Source organism: Eurosta solidaginis, chromosome 4 (assembly GCF_040869045.1).
Source record: "Eurosta solidaginis isolate ZX-2024a chromosome 4, ASM4086904v1, whole genome shotgun sequence".
NCBI lineage: Eukaryota > Metazoa > Arthropoda > Insecta > Diptera > Tephritidae > Eurosta > Eurosta solidaginis.
In genome coordinates this window covers 244,021,415-244,049,143 of record NC_090322.1, presented here as the reverse complement: position 1 = coordinate 244,049,143, position 27,729 = coordinate 244,021,415, and the positions used below count along the sequence as shown (strand labels likewise).

Below are 27,729 nucleotides of genomic sequence, written 5' to 3'. Positions count from 1 at the left end.
CTTACGGACGAAAGTTTTCATACCAAACTAAAAATAAATACAAGGCACGGTATGCATATGAGGAGATTGAGGCCGAGCTCTTCTTTCAAGTTGCGTCGTACAATTTTTTTTAGTTCTTCCTATAAATTGTCGGCATCTACAAACAAATGAATTACCACCAAGAAGCTTTTCATGGCAGAAATACAGTTGGAGTGCTTGCCAAACTACTGCCCAGTAGCGACACCGTTTAGATAATTTTTTTTTTTTATTGAAAATGCTGTTTTCTTAGGATTTTGATGTAGATTTTTCTGGACCTTAAACACACAGGACCTTTGGTGAGGTAAAAGTCGCACGATAAATTCAGCTAGTTCCACAAAAACTATAATAAAACACATTCCATTTCTGTTAGTTGAGTTTTAAGCCTAGCTGCTTTACGAATACAAATACCAAGAGTTTCATACAGATATTGGGTGAATAGGTGGCTTTGAGGTTCTTGTCATTATGTTTTGTAGTGCACTTCTTTTTACTTTTACAATATATACTTGCATTATGCTATTTGCCACCAGCTTACATATGCTTACAAAAAAAAAAAAACAATACAACATACACATCTTGAATTGTTACAAAAACTAACTTAAACGTGTTTGTAGAATAAATTCATTTAGTGGCTTTCAGTATACTTGACTGACTTAAGACAAGACACTCAACTAGGTCTACATATTCAGTGCTCAAGCACGAACAAACGAACGTATGACTAGTAGACCTACATACATACTAACTGATTTGTAATAGGGCATTACCATGTTTCATATGTATGTTACTTATGTGAATTTTGTGTCAGTTTGTATGCCTGTTTTCCTCTACATAAGCACTTGACACCGTAACGCCAATGCAGCCAAGTAAGCTCTACTGAACTTAACTGAACAACAGTGACGCAAATGAACATATACCATCTACATAGTACGTACATATGTAGGTAAGAACAACCATCAGAATTAGTTAAATGCTACCCCCAATATGTTGCCGCATGAGCAACAGCACTACAATCTACTACACATGTACCGGGGTTGCACCTTCGAAGCGGCTTTATCAACCTCCAACCATTTATACAAATGCTTTTGGTAGGTCTCGATATATGTTTTTGTGAGCACTTGTTTTGTGGCTCACGGAATTATTCGTTAACTCAAGGAAGCTGGTTGCCATTGGCTAAGAATGTGCCGCTACGCTATATGTTAGATTTTTAAAGGGATTGCTCTGTATGATGTTGCTGTTAGCTGAAAACTACTAGGATTCCTATGTACTCGGTAGTTGTAGTTTCATCCCATTGTTTCTGATCTTGGAGCAAACATTGTAAATTTAAGATAAGTACCATACTTTTCGGAGCCGTCGGTATTCGCTCATATTAAGCGTGTAAATGGTAGTCACACTTGTAAGCCCCATGGTCCATGTTGCGGCGAAAAGGCAGAAAGGCTACTGTGGCAAGAACGCTCCTCTAAAATCGGCACTATACCACGGCTATGGGTAGTTACCTTCATATCGAAGACTTATCTACGTATATGATGCCCCTCACTATCAATCTAATGCTTTTCGTTCGCACTACAATGAAGCAAGGACTTAACTAGTGGTGTTAGTTTGTGGCGATTCATAGTATTTGAGGACCTATACCCACAAAGAACTGCCAATTGGCAACAATTCCAAAACCCTCCTAGTGGTTTTCTTTTAAAACAACAATAACTAGCCACTCTCACTATTCCTAAATTGGATCCACTATGTAAATGATGTTTTCAAACATAATAACCCAACCTTACTCGGAGCGCAGGTTTAAACGAGACTGACTAAAAACTAAGCGGTTTGATCATAGGTAGGTATGTGCTCTGAACAGACCTTTCATTGAGCTCAAATAGTTCTGTCTTTTTTGGCCATCGCGAGATGCAGAGCAGCACGGGGACTGAAAGTGCGCTAAGCTCAAGATGTCATTTACCACAGCAATAAAGTAATTAATTTTTTCTAATTAACTAGACAAGACTGCCAACAACTTGTGGGTTTGGTGAATGATCGCATCTCCTGATACATGTGAACACATGACTGTTCAGACTGCGTAAGTGCTACATTTGCTAAAATATACTATAAGGCTTTTGGGAAACATATTTTAAGAGGCGAACAGCTAAGCGCTTTAGAACACAGAAATGCAAAGGTATACATGTTTGTCCTGCTCCTTATTGCCATCCCTATCACCTTCCGTATCTGCAATTCCATCACTGTCTTCAAATCTATATATATCTCTAGTCCTACCTTTATGCCTTATCCTATATCTTCGGTTCTGTCCTTTGTTAAGTTGTCTTTCTTCAGTCACGCTAAAAATCGTTTTCCTACAGGACAACAATGGCTCCCCTTAATCCAGCTGGCACGGCAAATATGAATATCTTTAATTACCACACATTGTTTAAACTGATTTCCACTGTTATTTCAGGTCTTTTTATTGCAACCTGTGTAAATTTTACACTTACAAGTAATTTTTGGTTTTCTTTCCTTTTCTCTTTTTCCTATTTCTCATTTTGCTTAATTTAAGATGTCTACATGTGTGGTTCTTTTTGTTTTTTTTTTTTGGTGACACGATTTCTATTCCGAGTGTCCATTGCTTCATTGAATCGCTATTGTTGCGAATCGAAACTTTTCTCATTTTTCTCGCTTCTATTCATTCATTAATGTCGCGTGCCCCGCGTTTTCATGATGTTTGACGACGGCTGTCAACGTCGCTATCAATCACAATAACACCACCAGCTATATTACAACGATTGTCAGTCAACAGCAATTTTCTGTTTTCTTATATATCTTGTATTATGTACGCCAGGAAAAACTTTAATATGAAGTGAAATAGTAATTTAAAAAAATATTGAAATATATTTCTTGGTATTCAAAGTATGGCGCTCTTACGCTCCAGCGCCTATTTATATGCTACATTTCGCATATGGAATTTCTTATGTTTGCAACAAAAGTTTTCTCATATATTTTTGAGCCACACCATTACATACACACTCACGTTTTGCATGACATTTTAAAGGCATAGTGCAGCTGCTACGACAACAATTCAAACTAAACAACGAGTTGTACATTCTGTAACGAGATCCAAAGTTTTGTATTGCTAGGTTTTTTTGTTGTTACCCAACAAAAAATCGTGCGATTAATCCCTAAAGAGATTGGTCTCCGATTGAACTCTTTTGTCTACATTTGGGCATAATTGATCCCCTTTAGTCCCTTTCGGGTACAGTTGGGATTAATCAGGTTGAACTCCATGTAGCCCATTTTAAGATATATAAAAAAACGGCAACGAAATGAGTAAAATAAAAAGAGTACAGGTGATTGAATCGAATAATTTAAGAAAAATGCGGAGCCCTATACCGAACCTTAAGACTACGCCGGAGTTAGGGTTAAATTTTCGAAGAATATTTTGTATTCCTTTTTGAAAAACGGGCAAACAACTTGCATCAAATAGACTTGGTGTCTTGGCAAACCCTTCGACTGTATTTCACATGGCAGAAAATTCGAATAGACCCTATTTGAGTCCTTTTTGAACCGAAAAGGCAGCTAGTCTTCATATGTTCCCATATGGGTACAAAGGGATTGGTCCTATCAATCCCTTTCGGCTATAAATGGGTACAATTAGTCTCTTCATAGCACATGTTCAAACAAAAGAGATCAATACAAAGAGGTCAAAACTGGTATTGGTAGCATAGTTAATCCTTTGCGACTCATCCCTGATTAATCCTAGGCTAATGGCATTTTTTGCAAGGTATGTATGCACTTATATCCTTCGTTCTGTGTTGTTACAGTTGTATGTTGTTCGCCCTTTAAGTTGCTGTATCTTTGTGTGTGTGTTTTATTGTGGCACACATATTTTCTGCAATCGTTCTCGCCTTGTTTAATCTTCATGCAACATTCGGCTATTTGTTGATGTTCGCTTTTATTTATTTCGATGAGCTTCGTTTGTTTTCATTAAGCTATTTATTCCTCCTATGCATTTCTACTCATTTGTAGACCGTTACCCTTTCTAAATGTACTTAAATGCTAACTATAAATTATGTATGAAATTGTGTCATGAGAAAATCGAAGAGTTCAAATAGTCAATGAAAATATATTGTATGCTTACAATCCAATTGCAGTGAGATGTAGATGCAAGTGTAAGTAAAAATTCTAGGCAAAAAGTTGCACAAGTAGATTCGTAATGAATGAGAGAGAATAGAAATGGCTAGAGAACGCGTTTTATTTCATACCAAATAGGTGTTATAAAATAACGAAAATGATGCTGGCTTCATCCGATCGGGGGGACTCACATGAAGATCTAAGTTAGAAAATTCGTTACGGAGCGGAACCCTTCTAACACCTTCAATAGATCTGCTCGTATTTATGTTGTAGTTGATGTGTAAAGAAAGACACTCTCCAAAAACTATAACGAGTGCTGGCGGACTGTATTACCTTCGGAAGTATGAATACATTTCGTTGCGATGTTGAAACCATATAACATCATAGCTAGTACCGCTTATGTATTGTTTGCTCCGAGGTGCTGTCGTTTTCAGATATGATATCAGATGATGGCGCAAGGGTTGGTGTATTATCAAATTGTAAGTGGGTAATGAATAAGCATGAAAAATTCGACACTTAACTTCGGGCGTTACTTTAAAATCACAGTTTAAACTCCTACAAGCTCATTTCTTGCGTCGTAGAGTTGAAGAAGCCAAGTTATGAGGAGACATCTGAAAGAACTGTTTAGCAGACTTGATGAACAATTACATCGAGCTACAATTCGATCCGACGCATATATGGAAAATCAAGTTTTATGGGCGGAGATTAGGCCGTAGCAGCCTTCTACATTGTAGAAATTTAAATATCGGTAGTTCTCCATTGCTGTAATCTCGTTAGAAGATGCCATAGATATATTCAACTGATGCTTGGTATGTAAGAGCCACTGTAGGGCAGCAACAGCAGCAAGTGTCTTCTTACATCCCAAGCCTCTCAAAAATTTTTTCTCCCCATACTCCCGGATGTATAACAAATTATCAAAACGTCAAATTAGTTTGAGGTTTTAGAACTTAAACGGCAACGAATTATTTGTAATATACTTGTAGATTAGAAAATACTTTAATACAAAATCGTTTTGAAACACAATAAACTTTGCTACATCATTGATTTTATAGCTTAGTAAGTCTTGACTACATTTTGTTTTTAAACTTCGCAACGCCATTGATTTTGCAAATTAGTGACTCTTAACTCCACATTGTTTATGTTGAAACGCCATTGATTCAAACACAGTAAACTTTGAAAAGCCATTGGTTTTGAAACAATAAATTTTGGAAACACCATATATAGTTCTGACTTCTGAAATAAGGAAAAATAAGAATTTGATAACTGATAAATTTATTATGCTCAAAGTAAGATTGTTCAGAACACTTTCGGTATTTTTCAGATATTTATTTGAAATTATTAGTTCCACTGTAGAATACTTAATATTAATGTTTTCCAAAGTCAAGAGTTCGGACAACAGAAAAAAAGCACAAAAAGTGTAAGATGTAGGCATTATATGGCCTTCCGTTTAAATAATTGAAAGTAACTCCTGAGAACACATTCACCTACTCACTCCTCTATTAATATATTGTTGCGAAAACACCATAAGTTTTTATAATATACAAAATCACAGTTAAAATCAAATAATCATATTACTTTTTTATGTTACCTACTTATTTCTGAAGTATTTTTCGGCGAACTAACTTTATTAAATTGTGTTTGCTGGCTGGGTTTTAAAATAGTAAGAAAGATTTTATGGATTTTGCTGTCAAGCATCGTCACATAAAGATGAACAAAATATTTTTATTGCACTGCTTGCTTTTACGGCCTAACTTCAGCCAGCTACGAAATTGTTGGCTGTCATTATACAAGGACGCATTTTCATGTAGTGTAGGTAGGCAAGCAGAATACATTTTGTGTCGACGGTGCTGTGCAGTGAAATGTGGGCTCAATAGGATTTCAATGCAGTTCCAGACCGCAGCTTTATAGCTGGGATATGCTGAGGAGGTCAGTGATCTCGAGGAGCTGGTGTTACTCATATAGTTACAAGCCTGTTTAAGGCTCCCATGAATACGGAGGCGAAATTCGGAGAGTATTGTTTGTAAAGGACTCTTTTTATATATAAATAAGCAATTTATTGGTAACGCACTTTTAATTATTTTGAGTACTAGAAAAGGTAGTATTGAAACGATATTTAACTATCCATTGTCAAATTTAGATTGAAAACAGTTTTCGCTGTTGTGCCATCTTCAGTGTCAGTTATAAGTGTCGTTATAAAGAACTCCTTCTTTGTTTGTGTAACAACAAAATTTAACAGAAGATGTTAGGAAAAGTTTCAATAGCAATCACCTTTTTCCTTTCAAGCGGTTCGAAATTTGGACCTAAATTTTAAACCATTCATCGGCTTAATCAATTTTGCAAGCTTTATTTTCGTAAATCTCAATTTACTTCTCTGTTTTCTAATTTTATTGGGTTTAAATTTTAAACATAAATAATTGAACATTACGCTAAAAATCTCAAAATTGCTTTAAAACAAAACCCGAAAAGACTGTGAATAAAGAAAAATATGCAATGAAGGCAATTGGGATAGGGATAAGGTTTACATCAACTAAGGCATGACGTGGCTGAATGCGTTTGTAACACTTCAACCATCGTAGGAGTGCGGGTTCAAATCGCACTCCCGGGAGAAAAGGCTTTGAAAAGACTTACAAGGTATAATCGAAACAGTTGTCGCCTTGTTCGTCCTGATGTCACGTTGTTTAAATGTTTCCCAAATCATTAAATAAATTATAAAACCCAAAAAGTTTAAAAAATCTAAAAATAGAAACTTGTACACACGTCTGGTTTTAAAACAAGCCCCAAGAGTTTAAACTTGGTGCTGGAAATTTAAAAATAGAAAGCTTCATTTGTGAAAAGTGCTGCAAGTCATAGATTCATCTTCCAAAAATTGTATTATACACACGAGATGTTATGATATGTTTTCTTACAAATACGTGATAGCTTAGTAGGTAGAGCAAGCTACTAGAACCCGTGGCATATCGGTTCGAAATCAGGCTACCGCCCACTAGATTTTTCTTTTTTTTTTATAACTGCAAGTGTAAACCTCTTTAGTTTAAAATTGGAACCCAGTTCTTTGCACTCATTTGCAGAAAAACCGGTATAATCTAGATTTTAAACCAAAATTAGTAGAAAAATGTTTCATATTTAGGCCCAAATTTTTAACCGTGCAAGAAACTAATGAACGAGAGCCTAATGTACTTTTGTCCTCCTAGCGTTTGCCTCACATTTTCAAAGCTCTCGGGAGAAGAGCTGTGCTAAAACTTTGGATTTCTCGCTCCATCGAACTGTTTTTCGAACATGGACACATTTAAGAGTTTCCATATCGATGCACATTACTGTAAGTTAAATTTTTTGTAAATATTTTTGCTGCAGTTGAAGTTGCTAAATATTGTATAGACAGTATTTTCCTAAATCTAGTTTGTCCTTTTCATGTATGCTCATTAGCCAATCGAAATGTTGGCAGTGTCTTCAGAGCCGGCAACAACAGCACATTTTGCCTATGTTTGCCATACATTGTAAAACATCTACTATATATTTGTGAAAGTATGTCTGTATGTATGTTTGGACTTGTAGCCTAAACCGCAGAATGGAATCGAACGAAATTTTGCCATGACATACCCTGAGTGCGTCAATCTATGGTAGGCTATATAAAAAAAGTTTTCGACAAGGGGGCGTGGCACCTCCATTCAACTGGAATTTTTCGTAGTCAATATATCTGAAAGTATTAAGGCTAGACGACTGAAATTAGGTGAGTGGTTATATGAGACCAATCCCTACCCCCTCAAGAAAAACTGGGTATAACGAAAAAGGACGCGTGCCACCTCCCATACAACTGGCATTTTTCGTTGTCAATATATCTGAAAGTATTAAAGCTAGACGACTGAAATTAGGTGAGGAGGTATAAAAGACTAATCCCTACCCCCTGGGGAAAAATTGATAGCGAAAAAGGGGCATGGCATCTCCCATACAAATGGGGGTTGGGATTAGTCTAATATATTAGTATATATAGTACTGCTTTTATTTATACCCGAACGACGTCGGGTACTCTGCTAGTAAATACATATGTATGAACATATCTGCTAAATTATGAACAATCGACGGGCAGAAATTTGTTGCCTATTTTTGGACGTCATACTAAGGATCGCTTTGTGATTGAAAATTCAATCCCGATACCGTTATCGTTTCCTGAGATGGTGGGCTTGTAACCTAATCATGCTTGTTACCGCAACGTAGCAGATCTATATGCGGCAAAGAACCATTAACATCGATAACACTCCATTAAAACTTCGGGGAGTGTCTTTATTGCTACAACAATGACAAGAGTCCCGATATCCATTGTCCCGATATCATGTGTCTTTGAAAATTATCGAGATCCGCTGGAAATTTTAAATACTTTTCGGTAGCGCCCGCCCAGGTCTTTTCAAGTAAGTATCAAGAGACTGGCGAGTCCGGGTACCCCACAACTATATGTTAGTACATACTTCCATATATGCAAATATGTATGTGTATATAATTTGGCAAAATGCCTGAATCAGTAACATAGATTTGGATTGTTAGAAATCTTTTTTTTTTATTTGTTCTTATTTTTTGTTTTGTGTGGTAGCACGTGCGGATGGTAAGCAATGCTATCATATTGGTGATGCTGTTCCAGCAGAGATGTAATAGGGACAGGCATACATATTATTTATGTGCATTTAAAGGATAGATTTTTGGCCAATATGAGCCTACAAAATACGATTGCATATGTAGCGATGTCGACATTGTAAGGCAACAAAATATGTATATACAAATATGTGGCAGCAGGGTCACAATGTGGCTAACAAGTGCAATTTCTCACAAATAGCATACATCAGCAGTATTAAGGTGAGCTAAGACAATAGGACATGAGTTGAGGTGGGGTAATGTGGTAGCATGTAAGTTCATGTGTGTGGTCAGGCTGAGATGACATGGAGCAGAATCAAATAGGTGAACTAAGGGCAGGTGACGTAAGATGCTGCAAGTTGAGTTCGAATGGTAAATACAATATGCTTTGACAATTTTCTCTAATTGGCTGTGCTAACACGACACAAATTTACTATGTGGAACATTTAGTTATACATATGTCACCTGATGCAACGATATTATTCAGCAAAACGAACCAATTCTAAGTGAAATAGAAGTTGTGTATGTTCATACGAATTCCACTACGCAAAAAGACTACAATGTTTACTAAGCCAAATCTATAGGGCAATTCAATTATTTGAATAGCTTAGTTCAGAAAGGCGCTTACCAACAAATTTTTCGTAGCTGCGTTTTTCACGAATTTGAAAGTGTTAAAACCTATAACAACGGACATAGGGCAGTTTTTAAAAGCCATATCTAAATAGATGTTAAATTGGTATATAAACTTACGATATATGTTAATTTAATTAGTTTTTGGATGAGGTATTCGTATTTGTTTTCGTATATTTTTTTATATTGTTTTTCTATATCCTTTGCCGTTTTTGCTTTTGATCTGCTATTTATAATTGCAGTTTTTAGTATGTTTACTTGTGTTTTGTTTCTCATTAACGTTTCCCGGGTTTGTTTCTTTTTTTCATATCTCACTTTTGTTTCTTGTTTTTGTCTCCGGTATTTGTTTCTTGTCATTGGTTCTCGTTTTTTTACTATTAACTCTTTTGTTGTTGTTGTTGTTGTTGTAGCGATAAGGTTGCTCCCCGATGGCTTTGGGGAGTGCTATCGATGTAATTGTCCTTTGCCGGATACAGATCCGGTACGCTCCGGTACCACAGCACCATTAAGGTGTTAGCCCGACCATCCCGGGAACGATTTATGTGGCCACATTAAAACTTCAGGCCATTCCCTCCCTACCCACCCCCAAGTTCCATGAGGAGCTTGGGGTCGCCAGAGGCTCGTCTGTTAGTGAAACAGGATTCGCCGCGGATAGGTGAGGTTGACAATTGGGTTTGGAGAAGCTATATATTGCGCTGGCAACCTGAAGGGTTGCCCTACACAGCCCCTTGAATCTGGTGATTTAGTCGCCTTTTACGACAGGCATACCTACCGCGGGAATATTCTGACCCCCTAACCCACTGGGGTTATTAACTCTTTTCCTCTGCTTTTGTTTCCTGACTAGATCTATGGCTTTAATTCGTTGTTTCTATACCCGTATTACGTTGCAGCTGACGTTGTGTTTTCTCTTTCCTGATACTGTTATTTTCTCTATATGTTTACTGTTTTCGTTTCTTCTTTTCGCTTTGTGTTTGACTTCGCTACCTTAAGGTCTCGCTGTTTTTTTTTTCAGTTTCTGTTGTTTGTTTTTCTATGTGTACTATTCGTTTTCCTTTTGTGATGCCGCTGTTTCTTATGTTCCCTGACTTTATTTCCTGCTTATATTTTTTATGTTTATGTTTATGTTTAATTTTTTTATTCTTTTTTCTGTTTACTTATTTTTTTTTTCTTGTACCATTTTATTTTTTTTTTAGTTGACTTTAGGTCTCATGCAAAGTTGTTTTAGTTCCGGCACTTGTTCCTTTTTACAGTTTTTTTTTAATTGATGGCTGTTTCTTCATTTCTCTGTTTCATGATATTGATCTTTCTAGTTTCTTCTTTCGTGTGTAGGTTTTTTTATTTTTCTTTCACGTTTCTGCAATATTAGTTTTTTATTATTTGCCATCATCCAGTGAGTTTTACAGCTCCGGCTCACGCTCAGTTCTCACGGGAATACTCTGGATCATTGAGAGACTTGAGAAGCAGATGTCGTGATATTTTCGCACAAGTGAAATGTGATAGGCAGATGTCGCCGCTGTTTTTCATTTAACTCATACGGCGAAAGGCTAAGCAGCGACATCTATTTTTGAAAAAGTAGGTTTATTAAAGGCAGCGTTGCCAAACTAAAGACAGGTAATAAACAAATTATCTGGCTCACAAATTGAACCAGACTTCTATCTGGATTTATCTGGTTCAAATCGTTGTTGTTGCATTTACATGCAAAATTATTTATCTGGCACAGGCTCTTTGCCACCGGATGATAGCTATTGGTTCCAATTATCTTAAGTATGTTTTCCTTTTCTACAACCTTATCTTTTTTTTTTGGTTTCCTTCACTCTTTTTGCTGTTACTCTTGTTTTCGTTTCCTGTTTTTCAGTATGCCTTGTTTTCATAACTTCTTTGTGTTTCTTCTTTGTTTTAATTTACCGTATTTAGTCCTTTCTGGTATGTAATTTTTTTTTCTATTCCATTTCTTCTTTCTGATATGTAATGTTTTTTTTTTCATTGGCTTCAGGTTCGATGCATTTTAGTATTATTATTGTTCTTGTTATAGGTTCATATTTTCTTTGATTTGTTTCGTTTTATATGAATTGAGCGGGTAGTGGCCCTTATTGCTTTTAATGTATGAAAAAATGTATTTAAAGCAATTTTTAATTTATTTAATAATTTGGGAATATTTAAAAACACGTGACATCAGGACAGACAAGGCGACAGCTGTTTCGATTATACCTTGTTAGTCTCTTCAAACCCTTTTCTCCCGGGGTGGGATTCGGACCCGCACCCCTACAATGGTTGAAGTGTTACAAACGCATTCAGCATCTGTGTTTGTTTAACGTTTTAATTCAGCTTGTTGTTGTAGTTCCCGTGCAAGTTATTCCTATCTCCTTAGTTGTTGTTACCCATGCTTCTTTGCTCACTGCCCAGTTATCGTTAACCTCGTTTCAATTCAGTTTGCTGTTATAGTTTCCTTAAAACTTATTTCTTTTCCCGTTTTTGTTGTAACCGATGTTCCCTTGCTCACTTGTTATTGTTCAGCTCGTTCCAGAATCTATGTATTTCGAGAATGACAATGTAAAATTATTTTGCAGCTATCTTTTTCGTGTTTTACTAACTCAAGAAATTCATATGAAGTTTTTAATACGTTGTTCTTTGTGAGCTCGCAATGCAGTTCCTAGTGTAAGAATGACATTCTTCGAATGGGTATGATTACAGAAGTGCAATAAAACATAAAATTTTAAAATCTTCTACCTGCTCCACAAAAAAACACAGCAATTTATAAATGTGCACCTGTGCACAGCAACAAGATCCCTATACATAAATTCATTCATACATTTACCAAATCAAATTCACATGAATTTTCCAAACTAACAGCAATAATACAGCAATATTATGTTCAATGCACATCCCAAAAGGACCCAAAAAAGCAACCTTACAACTACATAGAAATGTGCATAATTCATGGAAAAGGTCAAAAGGTATTGACAACACCAAAGCAACAGCGAGAAAACAAAAAGGATTGAACGTTGCATCTTTTTTTTTCGTTTTATTAGTTTTTGTTTTTTTTTTTTTTTCGTTTACACTGCATTCAATGCAGTCATTTGTATGAATATATAGAGCACATAGGATTGTTGTTTTGAAGTTTGACTGCAAATTGAATTCATTGAATTTGCAAGGGAATTTACGAGTTGTTGTCAAAAACTATGAAATCATTTTTAATATCAGTAATAAACGATTTTAGGTTCAAATAGGAAATGTTTATAGCATATACAGTAAAGCTGATAGAGGTCAATGAATTAGAATGTAAACAAATACAAGTTGAGCAACGACTTTTAGAGGTCATGATACTAAAGGTAAATAGGAGAGGTTAGCAAAAGAGATAAGAATTGAGAAATAAAATATAGCAAATATATTAGAGAGAAGACACAAGTGGATAAGATACGTCAGTTCAACAAATAATGGAGTATTCGCACCGAAACGTCCCGGGTCCATATTCGAACAAAGACTTTCCCGCTGGTCTTCAAAAATTTGGGGGAATGCTGTTACGTTTGCAATAATAATAATAAATGGCATTTGAACAAGGATCGTACAACACAAAAAACCGATCAATCGAATTAAGGAGTCATCTCCATAAGCACTATGAAGAAATCCGGTGCAAAGGAATTCAGCCGTTTGACCGTGATGATCATAAACACGCTCTCGCAGCGCCATTGGGCTGTTTGTCGCCATTCAACACCTTCGTCGTGGGGTCTACGTCTTCCTCTTTCCCTTTTGGTTTAAGGCTTTCGAGGTCCTCTTCAGCCTCTCGCTTCTTGCCAATTACAATTGTTGTCCTCGGGACTTCTCCTCCCGAGGCTTACAGATTCGCTGGGTGTTCCACTGTGCGAGTAGCAGCACCATTTGACTGTTTGTCCTCTTCTAACACCTTCGTGGTAACGTCCGCGTCCTCTACCCCTCCCTTTTTTTTACGGCTTTCGAGGTCCTTTTTCGATTTCGCCCACTTCTAGCGTGTTAGGATTGTTTTCCTTGGTACTTCTTTTCCTGAGTCGCATAGAAATTGTTCCTGTACCCCAGGACATGTTGCCAAGCTACATATGTACAATGTATCCTCCGCCTGCTGGTTTATTTAGAAGATGCAGAACTGACCCTCCTCCGTAGGTGGAGATACGGTAAGTACCTTCCAATTCTGTGTCGGTACATTCTTTCTACAGATCTTCGCCTTTCAGTATCCACCTGTCCGAAAGGATTGCTACGATCAACCAGCGCAACAGTCAGTAACTGCTTTGCCACATCGCTCAACTTCTCGGGAACAACCGGATTTTTAGTGTTACCTCGCTTTGGCCCCTCCGAGAAAGTCTTAGCGTTATATCCCATTGGCACCTACTACAACGCCGGAGTTTTAACGTTATCTGACTTTGGCTTATCTCGTACTTCCGTGGTTGGCATATTGCCACTTTTATAGTGTCCTCTCTTTGACTTACAACTTTCGAGGTAGTTACTACCTCGGTATTAGAGCCCATCAGTCCTACAGCTTTAGACCCACCTGTCTTGTCTATGTGGCTACCCTGCCTCGCGCCCTGGGACTTGCGTCCTTTCTGCCTCTTGAAAGCAGGCTTGACGCCTTCCGTCGAACATTGCCTCTTCATTCTTCTGTTCGTGGCTTCTTCCCCCTCGTACCGGTTGCAGTACCGAGGATTTCCATTAGCAAAGCTCTTCTTGATTGAAAAATTTTAAAGATAATTTTCCCTTTCATTAATAAAACGTTGTTTCAAAAATTTAGAAAATCTTTCTCATTACATTGAAATTGTCCTAAATTAAAGACGATTTTTTAGGAATTTTTCTGAATGCAATGCTCAGTTCCTGAGTATCTCATAATTCCTGAGTATTTGCACTTTTTCTATGTTGAGTATTTGAAATGAAGTGAAGTTATATCAATCACTACTTGCGTCTAACATAAAGTACTTAGTTTGTATATCGACACACCACAATCAAAATAAACGACACAAAATGTCGATGGCAACCCAATGTGATCTGTGAGGCGTCATAAACTTTGTAAAAATTGCATAGCTACACACAAAGAATAAGCATACACTGAAAGAAGTGGTGCTAGTAAAATCAACAAATCGGTTCTGTTGTTCTTGACTTAACGGAGATTCGGTGAAATTGATCGAATTATGGTTAATTCGACCGAGTTCTTTGTCAAGCGAACAAATTAGTTTAGTCATTTCAACAGAAGAGAAATTGTCGCTCTTAAGTTAACAAAATTCTGTAAAATTGACAGATTCCTAATCAATCTAACTGATTTTCCTGTTAACACAACTGATCTCACTGGTCATTTCAACAGCGATCAACAGTCAATACATGAGCAAATTTCAAAGAGAGTTTTACGCTCACTGCGCTCTCTACTTTTTAGTTATAACGATGGTGCAACTTGTTAAAAAAAAAACACCAAAATAAGAAAACCACCTAACCGAAAAAAATACACAAAATAGGAAAACAGTTATCAATACAAAAGAAAAACCCTTTTTTGAATTTACTGTGCAAAAAATTATGAGATACCGACACACCTATTTATCGGATACAATTTCGCAACTTCTCCTCCAAGCGAAATGCAAAATTGCGCCCTCTTGTTGCAAAAGTTTTGTTTCAACGAACAGGATTTTTCCAAAGTTAGTAACATTTTGTTCAAGTTTTTACGAATTTTCTCTCACGCGAACGAATTTAATAAGATAATAAAAAACGTCCTTTTTTAATGTTGATGTTTCCAACAACATAAAAGTTTGAGTTGTTTTGGAATCGTTTCAGCTTAAAGTGTTACGAAAGTTAAACTTGTCGCATTACATGTGAAGTTACTCCAGTGGTGAATTACCTCCTAGCGATTCGATTCTTTACTTTTCTATAACTTACAAGTTCTCTATTAAAAATGTTATGTCAAACATTTATACTACAAGTTCGAAACAATCAAGTGTGGCAACTTCATGCGAGAGAAGAAATTGAGAATGAGCTGAGCTGCAACTGAAAGAATTGAGAATCAGTTTTGTGACTACTATTTTCATTTCTATTTGCAAAGCAAAGTTCAAAACTATAAATTAGATAAATTATAAAATATAAAATTTGGTTAAAGTGCGTTTACTAAAACAAAATAATAAAGTGTATAATGTTTAATGTGTGCCAGCATATTTGATGTAAGCTCAATTGAAGTTCGCTTAGTAAGTGTGTACATTTGTATGTATATGTAGCAAGCATGCGTATTTATGTATTCACATATTTACGTATGTATGTATATGGCCACCGTGGTATGATGGTAGCGTGCTCCGCCTACCACACCTTATGCCCTGGGTTCGCACCCCGGGCAAAGCGACATCAAAATTTTAGAAATACGGTTTTTCAATTAGAAGAAAATTTCTCTAAGCGGGGTCGCCGCTCGGCAGTGTTTGGCAAGCGCTCCGAGTGTATTTCTGCCATGAAAAAGCTCTCAGTGAAAACTCATCTGCCTTGCAGATGCCGTTCGGAGTCGGCATAAAACATGTAGGTCCCGTCCGGCCAATTTGTAGGGAAAATCAAGAGGAGCACGACGCAAATTGGAAGAGAAGCTCGGCCTTAGATCTCTTCGGAGGTTATCGCGCCTTATATTTATTTATTTATGTATATGGCAACATAGGTACTTTCGTACAAAGCTGTCGCAACAACTTTTTTTGTCTGTTTTTTGTTTTGCTTGTTTTTTGACTACTAAAACGGTCAATTGCGAATCAACGATTTGTGCGCAGTTGATTCAACATCTTTTTGCGATGGATAAAAAATTAATAGAAATTTCTGTTGAATTTACCCGTATTTCGGTTGATTTTATCAGTATTTTTCTTTCAGTGTACAAATTTGTATATAAATTTTGTTTACTACTTTCCCCATCACTTGCAACTTGCATCGTTTGGTCGTATGCATTTATTCACTTTTGCACTGCATTTTCGCATACGTTTTTATTTGTCGTTAAAATTAGATTAATACAATTTTTTTGTTTTACCTCTTGCACGATTATATCTGTTTTTGATAGCAACAACAATGTGCGCATAGTTTTTTTTGTTTTACATTTAATTTGTGCTGTTGCAGTCGTCGTTTATCTGCTCTCATAAAAAACACACGACTACACCGTCCCCTGTGTTACCATCGCATCTTTGCACTAATTTTCTTCCGTCGCCCTGCACTGTACATATTTCTCTCCGCCACCACGTTTTTCTAGCCTTTAATCATGTGTTAATGATGGTGATTGCCATTTAATTGGCTATCGAGCGGTTTCTGGTCCTGCGGTGGCGTTGGTGGCGGCTGGCTGTTTTAATGTGGTAACAAATTTTATTTTGTTGTATTTATTGGCAAAATTACTGCTGGTTTTTTTACGAGTATTTGATGTGCTTGTGGCAGCTTTTGGCGCGTACTTGTTGGAGATTTTAGTTTTATTAGATTTATTATAAAGATTTATTTTCTATAATTCAGCGCCGTTCTCTGCTGAGTATTTTTTTTTTTTGTGCATTGAATTCGTTTCTTTATTTATATTCCTTTGTTGCAAAATTTTTGGAGGTTCTGATAAAAGTTTGTTAATATTTTTAGTAAATAAAAATTACTTAAACAATGGCACAGAATTTTTAAACCTGACATCAGGACGGACAAGGCGACAGCTGTTTCGATTATACCTTTTAAATCTCTTCAAAGCCTTTTCTCCTGGGATAAATAAAAAAAAATGTATTAAGGCGGATCTATACAAGGTGATGGCAAGGCGAATTCAACCAATTCGCCGTGTAGAAGAATGTCAAATCAAAAGAAAATGTTCATTGATTTCGATTTACTGACATATTATTGTGCAAGGCGTTGTGGAAAATAATCAAGAAGAAGCAATCAGCTGTTGGGATAAGAACACCTGGTACTGAATTCGCCTTGAGTGGTATGTTCTCTTGACCAGACTCATGTTCTTATATGTATTTCGATTGGCTGCGTTTGAATTTGAGTTCAGCTTTTTGTTTATTTATTTTAATTTTTTATTGTTGTTTCATGAAAACTTGCAAAGTCCTTTTTTTCTTATTGCTTTTTACTTTATATTTTCTGTATTTTATTTTACATTTTCTTTATTCTTTTTTATATGTTTTACATGCTTCTTAATAATTTAAACCTTTATAATTTTAATATTCTTGTCACCTTTTTTTGTTTAGTTATATTTTTTTTTTTTTGTTAAGTTTTACTTTATTTTATTTTTTTCTTGCTCTGCTATGAAAACTTGCATAGTCCTTTTTTATTTCCTATTCTTTTTTCTATTCCTTTTTTATTTTACTTTTGTTTTTTATTTTATTTTTATCTAAATTTTTTTATTTCTTTTAATTTATACATTTCGTCCTCTCTCTTTTATTTTGTTTGTTCTTTCGTAATTTTTTTTTTTTTTTTTGTTAATTGAATTAATAAAAAAAATGTTTTTATATATTTTTATGTCTTTTTATTTTAATTACTTTTTTCATTACTTTTATATTTTTCAACGAAGTTTATCAACTGTCATAATTATTAGTTTTAAATGTTTCTATATGAATATTTTTATGTTTCATCTTTTTTTGTTTTCATATTTTTTAGTTTTATTTATGTTTTACATACTCCTTATTTTTGAGATTTGTTTTTATATGTTTTTTTTCTTGTTATTTTTATTTTTTGTCCTGCTTTTTTTGTTATTATAGTTTGTTTCATTTATTTTAATTTGTTTTTTGCTGTTTTATGAAAACTTGCAGTCCTTTTTTTATTTCTTATTCTTTTTAATTTTATTTTTTCTTTATACTATTTTTATGTATACTTTTTTATTTCTCATTTTTATATTTTTTTTTTTTAATTTTCTATTACTTTATATCTTAACAATTTTATTATCTTTATGTATTTTTTTTTACTTTTTAAAATTTTTTTTATTTTTTTTTTTTTTTGTTTGTTGATATATTTATTTTTGTTTTTTTTTTTTATTTTATTTTTTGTAATTATATTGAATTTTTTGTTCTTTTCCGTTTGTTTTGATTATTATCATTTTTGTTGTGTTTTTATAAAAACTTGCATACGAATTGAGGAAGTTGCTTCTTATTCTTTCTTATTTAAAAAAATTTTTTGTTTTTTAACATATTTTTATTTCTTTTTATTTGAATTGCTGATTGCTGTTTTCTATTATTTTATACATATATTTCCTTTTTTTTCATCTTTTTTTTTTTTTTGTTCTATTTATGTTTCACATGCCTTATTCCTTTATATTTTTTTATTCTTGTAATTTTTTTTTGGTTTTTTGCAAGTTATTTTTTTTTTTTTTTTGTATTGACCATATTAAGCTTTTACCATATTTTTCTTCTTTTCTCCTACCATTATTATTGTTGTATTTTCTTATACTTGATTTTATTTTTTTTTTTTTTTTCATATTAATTTTGCTTGGTTTCGGACTACAGTTCTTTCTTTTAATTTAAAAGTTGTTTTTTATTTAATTCATTTTTTGTATACTCCCTGATTTTTTTACTTCATATTTTTTTTTTTGTGTTCACTTATTTTTTACATCATTAATCATTAATTGGCGCTTAGACGCCTAAGCGAGTTTGGCAGTTTTGTAACAAGTCACGCCATCTATCCCTGTTTCGCGATTTTGTTACTTCTTATGCATAATTCGTCTTAAGCACTCATGAAAAATCCTATCTATTGTTATGTATGTAAGCAATATCTATTTTTGTTTTGCATAATCGTTTGAGGACTTTCGATTTTATTCAATTTTATTTATGAGATTAAAAAATGTATACTTTACTATTTGATATTATTCCGTATTTGAAACACAACTATTTGCAGTTGCACTCTGCACTCAAAACTAGCTAACTCTGTGCATTTCGTCTCTTGGCTACCCAAACTGGTGCATAGAAACATGCATACTTACTTACGTAGTATATACACACATACATCCACACGGGTCTGGAATATTTTAGTTTATTGTTATTATACTCAGCGTGCTTTGCACACAGAGTATATTAACTTTGATTGGATAACGGTTGGTTGTACAGGTATAAAGGAGTCGAGATAGATATAGACTTCCATGCATCAAAATCATCAGTATCGAAAAAAAATTTGATTGAGCCATGTCCGTCCGTCCGTCCGTTAGCACGATAACTTGAGTAAATGTTGAGATATCTTCACCAAATTTGGTACACTATCTTATCTGGACCCAGAATAGATTGGTATTGAAAATGAGCGAAATCGGATGATAACCACGCCCACTTTTTATATATATAAAATTTTGGAAAACACAAAAAACCTGATAATTTAGTAAATAATATACCTAGAATGTTGAAATTTGACATGTGGACTGATAAGGAGGCTCTACATAAATGGGCGTGGCACCACCCACTTATGATAAAATCAATTTTACAAATATTATTAATCATAAATCAAAAATCGTTAATCCTATCGTAACAAAATTCGGCAGAGAGGTTGCCTTTACTATAAGGAATGATTTGAAGAAAAATTAACCAAATTGGTTAAGGACCACGCCCACTTTTATATAAAATATTTTAAAAAGGGTCGTGGACGAATAAAATAAGCTATATATTTGCCAAAAAGAGCTTTATAACAATGGTATTTCATTTCCCAAGTGGATTTATAACAGTAAATAGGAAAAACTTCAAATTTAAAAAAATGGGTGTGGCACCGCCACTTTTATGACTAAGCAATTTTCCATGTTTCGGGAGCCATAACTCGAAGAAAAATTAACGGAAATATTTCTAGGAAAAATGGACGAGATCGGTTAAAGACCACGCCCACTTTTATATAAAAGATTTTTGAAAGGGTCGTAGACGAATATAATAAGCTATATCCTAGCGAAAAAGAGCTTTGTGTAAATAGACTTTTACTTTCTAAATTGAATTATAACATTAAATTGGAAAACATTAAAATTTTTGAAAATGGGTGTGGCACCGCCCCTTTTATGACTAAGCAATTTTCTATGTTTTGAGAGCCATAACTCGAAGAAAAATTAACATATGGTAATGAAATTGTGTACACAAATTTTCCTTATAGCTGAAAATATTTCTAGTAAAAATGGACGGGATCGGTTAGAGACCAGGGCAACTTAGATATAAAACAAGTTTAAAGGGGTCGTAGACTAGAATAATACGCTATAACTTAGCAAAAAATTGTTTTGAATCAATGATATTTCACTTATCAAGTTTTATTGTAAGAGGAAATGGAGAGACATTTTTTTAAACGGGCGGTGCCACGTGTTATGTAGAAAAGTAATTTATCTGAAATGAAATGTACATTTTTTTAAACGGGCGGTGCCACGTGTTATGTAGAAAAGTAATTTATCTGAAATGAAATGTACAATTGAAGCTCACGCTGAGTATATAATGTTCGGTTACACCCGAACTTAGACACCTTTACTTGTTTTTGAATAGAAATTGGCACATGTCGAATGGTATAATTGATATCTTAATTTACAATGAACCAAAATCTAATCGCAAAATGTAATTCTTTTTCATATAGTAGTGTGAGTGTGTGGGTGTTCATACAAGCCATTACAAATATTATACAGTAAATTACAGACGAATGTATTACAATATTTTGCAGAGATATTTTCCAGACGCCAAATTTAATGGAAGAAAGTTTTGATTGCAAAGAAAAAATGATTTGTTATTTTAAGATGCATTAAAAATTTTAAAAACTAGCACAGAATAATTTTGTGTTTGAGTAGATATTGAAAAAATATATCAAAAAATCAAAGCAATCAATTTTTAATTTAACACATTAATCACCAATCACGTACTACATTTCACGCATTTTTCTCACGTGCATGTAGTATTATCGTTTGTATAAAATCTCTGTTTACATTTGTCTAATCATTTGCAAAGAAAAATAAAATATTTCCCTTTCAAACAAGAAATAAATTCATTAAATTTTTATTCATTTTCTGCTTCCTAATAAAAATTGTAATTTGTTCAACAGCTCAATAAAAATCTATATTTTTTATGTACAGACTGAATTATTAAGACGCGCTGAGGGACGAAATTTTTAAGGTTTGGGTTTTTCGCAAATTAAAACTATCAAATAATTTACAATTTATTTTTGGCTATGCGTACTCCACATTTCAGACACAAAATATTATTTTTAGCTTTTCATTTGCTCTTCTAAACTAATCTTAATTAAAATAGCAGTAGCGGTCTACATATTTCAAATGTCGTCAATGGCCCAAATTCATATTTTTTATAACTTATACCTTGTTAGACTAATGTTAATAGGGTTACAAAACTGCATACTCAAAATAAGTTGAGAAAACTGCACATACAAATTTCGAAATTTTCATAAAATTTTTTTCAGAATTTTCCTATTTTTTCGAAAACGTTTTGAAGTTGGTTTGCATAGCTTCCGTTACCAAATTCCTAGATTTTTTTTTTTTTTGAAGTATCGTAAATAAAGAAAGAAGAATTTATGAGACGAAATTTACAGAAAAATTTCACCACTGCTATTTTTATATATGTATAGAAAACATTTGTATAAACTTTTATAAAAACAAACCATATTTCAGAGGTGCAAAAATGAAGATTTAAAAAAAATTACACGAAGACTTTTTTTTTTAAAAAATGTTTATTCTATTGCTTTACACAAATTATTTCATATCTTTTGTAAACAGCGTTTAATACAACTGTGTAAACACAGCTTTAGTTATAAAGAATACATGTAATATAATAAGCAAATACAACTCTGAACATAAGTATTATGTCATAGAATAAGCGAAAGAGTTTCTGTAAAAAATACAACCCTGGAATAAAAGAAAGAAGATGGTCGATTTCCGGCAGGCGATTATTCTTGGTAAAATCAAGTTGATTGGAAGCGTTTTTCTTCATCTTGTTACATCTCCCGCATTTGAAAAGAAAATAGTAATTTTACACTTTATTAAGTCAAATGGTAACAACCTTACTGTCCAGATTACAGGTTAACTTAGTACTAATTTAACAATTTTCAAATGAGGTTTACTGAGATAAGTAATAAGGCTCAATGCGTGCCTTAAACAGAGACCTTGGCATGGCAAAGTCCAGATCAAGGCTTCTGGATATGCGATTAAATTCTACAATACCTCTTAGAGGAGGTACGAAACTGAAGTAATTCGAACGCAGCACTTCACTTCAACGCGGAATGTACTGTGGAACCGGAGAGCTCTGTTAGGGACATTGAAAGTCAACTGCCCAAGTAGTTCTGAACAGTCAATGGCAGCGGATATTATGTCAAAAATAAACATTTCGTTTTGAACCAAACTCCTAATTTCAAGTGGCAAGACATTGATAGGCATGCATCTAGCATTGTAGGATGGCAGGGGATTATCAAAGTGTACAGGTTGAAGAGCAAATCGTATGAACTTGCGCTGAATTCTTTCAATTCTTAAAGATCGTGAAGAGTATATCGGATTCCAGATGACTGAAGCATACTCTAGCTTTGAACGCACTAATGCATTTTATAGGATTTTCCTGGTATATGGGTCCTTGAAAGCATTAGCATATCGTCGCAAGAAAGCCAAGTTGGTATAAGATTTTGGTATGAGAAAGTTTACATGATTACCAAAAGTAAAAGTTGAGTCAAAAATTATGCCAAGATCGCGAAACTCATTAACTGACGCAAGAGTTACATTTGAAATCGAATACGCGAAAGAAAACACATTCATAGACTTAGTATACATTATGTGACAGCATTTACTAATATTGAGTCGTAGATTATTTTGAATGACCCAATTGTTAATAGCATTTAGATCTTCTTACAGACGCAACACATCAGAGGTACAGGAGATCCTCCGAAAGAGTTTTAAGTCGTCAGCATAAAGCAAATAATTAGAATTATTTATGCATGAGCCAACATTATTAATAAACATTAAGAACAAAATAGGACCAAGGATGTGGTACACCCGAAGTTGCTGAGAATTCATAAGACTTAGTTTTCTCAAATTCAACAAAAGAAATTCAATTTTCCAAATAGGACCTCAGCCACGACAAAAAAGCTTGAGTGAAAGTACATGTTTTCAAGTTTTCACAGAAGTAGTTTGTGCGAAACTGTGTCAAAAGCCTTAGAAAAATCCGTATAAATGGTGTCAACTTGACATCCATCCTTAAACGCAGAGACACAAAACAGAGAACAAAATAGGACCAAAGATGCTACCTTGTGGTACACCCGAAGTTGCTGAGAATTCATAAGACTTAGTTTTCTCAATTTCAACAAAAGAGATTCAATTTTCCAAATAGGACCTCAGCCACGACAGAAAGCTTGAGTGAAAGTACATGTTTTCAAGTTTCCACAGAAGTAGTTTGTGCGAAACTGTGTCAAAAGCCTTAGAAAAATCCGTATAAATGGTGTCAACTTGACATCCATCCTTAAACGCAGAGACACAAAACAGAGAACAAAATAGGACCAAAGATGCTACCTTGTGGTACACCCGAAGTTGCTGAGGATTCATAAGACTTAGTTTTCTCAATTTCAACAAAAGAGATTCAATTTTCCAAATAGGACCTCAGCCACGACAGAAAGCTTGAGTGAAAGTACATGTTTTCAAGTTTCCACAGAAGTAGTTTGTGCGAAACTGTGTCAAAAGCCTTAGAAAAATCCGTATAAATGGTGTCAACTTGATATCCATCCTTAAACGCAGAGACACAAAACAGAGAAAACAGCCAGATTTGTGACAGTCGAACGTCCCGCAATAAAGCCAGTTTGGATATTGGCCTGTAATTCTTCATTCATTTTTATTGCCAGACTTGAAGATAGGGGTGATAGACGCCAGCTTCCAGCGAAATATTGAAAATGTGGCACAATGGTACAAAAAGGGAAATAAAAATTAAATAAAAAAGAGGACAATCCATCTATATCATTTTTGATTGAGGACTGTGAGGATATACCCAAGATAATATCGGTTTCAGATACGGACAAAGACCCAACGTCTAAAGGTTTGGCGCTATCAGTAAGATACCTGTTATCAAAGTTATCCGCCTCAACAACAAAAGATCTAAATAAAAACATTAAAAAAAAAATTTTAAGTTAAACGGTTTTATTGAAAACAATTTTTACATGAAGTAATAATAATACTAAAAGCTAGAAAATAATTAGCTAGGTCCTAGGTACTAGTCATCACACTCCTCATCAATGTAGGGCGTTGATCAGACAATTAAATAAAAGCGTTTGACGCGTGAAATTTCAAAAAATGGGATTAAGGTTTAGTTGGTCTTTTATATGACTATCAATAGAAATTTACATCAATAGAATTTACGGCGATTTTTTTTCATAGGTCGCTTCCTTATTCGCGTATTTATTGTGTTCCAAATATGAGCCAAATCGGACCACAAATACGATTTTTGTGAATATCTCGATCCTTGCACCACCTATCGGCGATTTTTTCCATAGGTGGCTTTCCATTCTTGTATGTATTATGTGTTCCAAATATGAGCCAAATTGGACCACAAATACGATTTTGTGAATATCTCGATCCTTGCGCCACTAGTGCAAATTTTTTTCTTATTATTGCATTGTCATCGGGTTCTGACCTATATTCCAAGTTTCAAGCTTGTAGCTTATCGGGAAGTTACTTAAATTTCAATTACAAAATTCGTGCCAGCCATCCAACCAGCCAGCCTGTCAAGTCAACCAAATTAAACCGTTTAAAAAGTCAGCAAAAAGATATCCCGAATCGACCAAACTATTAGCAAATGTCATTAAATTTAACACAGGTTGGTATATCAGAACAACCTTTCTTTGAACTAACATAGTTCCAAAAAGATTTAGGATTAACTTTCAACTCATCTTCAACTCGAGAAACGTATTTATTGTACAAAAACTATTGTTGGCTCAAATGAAAAATTACATTTTCAATCTGTTCGGACAACTCAAACCGATGAACTGAATTGAAAACAGTACTAGATATCAAAACATAAATAGGACGTTGCGGATTTTTTTTGTTTTTTTTTTGTTGAGAAAAAAGGAGTATTTATTTTATTTATCTATTTTTTTACATTATAAATAACCCTTTTAATTACAGAATCAGAAAAGTTTATATTTTTTTATTTGTTTCTAGTTATTTTCAATTCCATGGCTGTATTTTAAAATAAGTGTTGTATGTTTACTTATTAAGGTATTTAATATTTTGTTGTCCTCACCACTTGTCTTGTCTATCCGATGATAACAATCTTCTTTTTACTTATGCTTACTTTTATCAAATTTTTTTGTTTTTAACTTTTTTTATGGATTTTACTTTACAATATATATTCGGTATTTATGTATTTTCTAGTTTTTATTTTTTTTTACCAACTTTTTTTTCAGTACTTTTTATATTACCTGTTATTTTTAATTTTTGATAATTATTATTTTGTTATATTTTTTTTTTTTATCTTCATTATTTTTTAATTTTTCAGTTTTTCTTCACTATTTTTTACTTTTTTATTATTATTTTTTGTATTGTTTAAAATTTTTGTTCATTACTGCTTCATTTTTTACTTTCTTCATTCGGTTTTATTTATTTTTGTTTATCATCATTTTTTTTGGTGTTTTATTAGTAATAGCATTTTTTATTTTATTTTCCATTATTAATATATTTGTTTTCATTATTTTTTCAACTCCTTTTAATTAAAATATTTTTTTAATTTTTTTTTTATTATTTTTTCACCATTTTTTAGTTTATATCATTCTTTATTTTTTTTTTTGTTTCTCCTTACTTGTTTACTTAATTTTTATTTATTGTTATTTACTATTTTTGTGTTATTAATTCTTATTTAATATTTTCAATCTTTTATATTTTTTCCATCATTTTCTTTACTTTTTGTTCATTTTTTTTATTATTTATTTAATAACTTTTTTCTATTTATTTCATAATTTTTTGTATTTTGTTTTTCATTGTTTATTTGTTTTCATATTTTTTTTTTACATTTATTCAATTTTAAATTTTTATTTTTTATTTTTGTTTTTTGTTTTGATAATTTTTTTCACTCCTTTTCCATTTTTAATTTCTTTTTCGTTTTTATATTCTTTTCTCATTTTTAATTGTTGTTCATTGTCATTTCATTTATTATAACTTTGTTTTTCAATTTTCATATTATTTTTTTTTTTGTCATTTTTTTAGGTTTTTCTTCATTATTATTTTATTTTACATTATCTTTCTTTCTCTGGGAGAGAAGAGAAATGGAAAAAAGATACACAGTAAACATTTTACATATCAACACATCGACGGACATTAGAATTGACTACAAAACAGATATTGATAATACTGCAGAGGCATATAGACACTTGTTAACAACAAACAAGTTTTTTTTTCCCCCGTTTTAGGAATTGAATGTTCCAATTCCAATAAATGGCAAGAGGACTTTTGAATTGCCTCTTATATCGCTAGGTTAACAAACGTATAAGGGTAATATACTTGCAACATTTAGACGTGGATAAGCAGCTAACATATGTCGCAAAGTAAAAACCCGTAGCACAAATTTTCTCCTTGTAATTGCTAAATATATGGCTTGTTGTCATGTGCTTTTTCAAAATTTGCAATTCATCATGAATTATATTTTTATGTATGTATGTATCATAATTTTTTTTTTTTTTTATTTTCCAATCTCCAATATCACTTTATGGTTGTATGATTCGAATCCAGTAATTTGTATAATCCGGTGAGTTTTAATATAATATGTACAGATGCTCTAGTCCATTCAATTGTGGTAATTATTTTTCGTTTATTTCATTTTTGTAAAAGTATTTTCGTCTTTTCAGGTGTTATATTTTATATTTATTCTGGTTATGTGTATATGACTGTACATTAGTATATAATACAGATATTTTCAATCCCGTTATTAGTTGATGCAGTTAGATGTATGCAACGACACTGCATAGTATATATGTTAAACAAGCATGCTTTTTCAGCATCAATTATATACACTCCGTTAAATTGTCCCGTTTATTTTCGATAATTTTATTTCCATTAGTACCTATGTATATGAACATTAATTTTCAGTGGCCTGTTGCCAAGTGTCTTCAATGTTAAATTTGATTTTGCACGATAGCAAATATACGTATGTTTTTGCACAAAGTGCATGTTTTATTTTAACGTTTTTTGCCCGATAGCAAATGATTGTCATTTTTTGCACAATTTGCATATTTTCACAGCAAAATTCGTAAGTCGCCATTTTATTCTCAAAACCGCGTGAGTAAAGCCCCTTGATAACACGCGGTTGAGTTGTGGGGAAAACCGAACTTGACGCGACGACGTCAGAAAACGAAGTGTGAAAACAAAATTATAATACTCCATGGTAGACAGATAAATGTACATAGTTGTAAAAAATAATTGTTATAATACTTTCTATATTTTTATTTAATTGTATGTTGTTATTAGTTGCCCTG

General features: G+C 33.5%; 1 protein-coding gene and 1 long non-coding RNA gene across 3 annotated transcripts in view; both read right to left on the bottom strand.

Annotated features, from left to right (window-relative positions):
* Window positions 1-27,729, bottom strand: part of Adar (Adenosine deaminase acting on RNA) — a 276,010-nt gene that overhangs the window by 227,270 nt on the left and 21,011 nt on the right. The gene's annotated exons all lie outside the window — the stretch shown is intronic.
* Window positions 10,344-27,480, bottom strand: LOC137251195 (uncharacterized). The gene is made up of 2 exons (XR_010953178.1): window positions 17,122-27,480; window positions 10,344-17,055 (listed from the first exon to the last, which is right to left on the bottom strand). It is a non-coding gene; the product is annotated as an uncharacterized lncRNA (long non-coding RNA).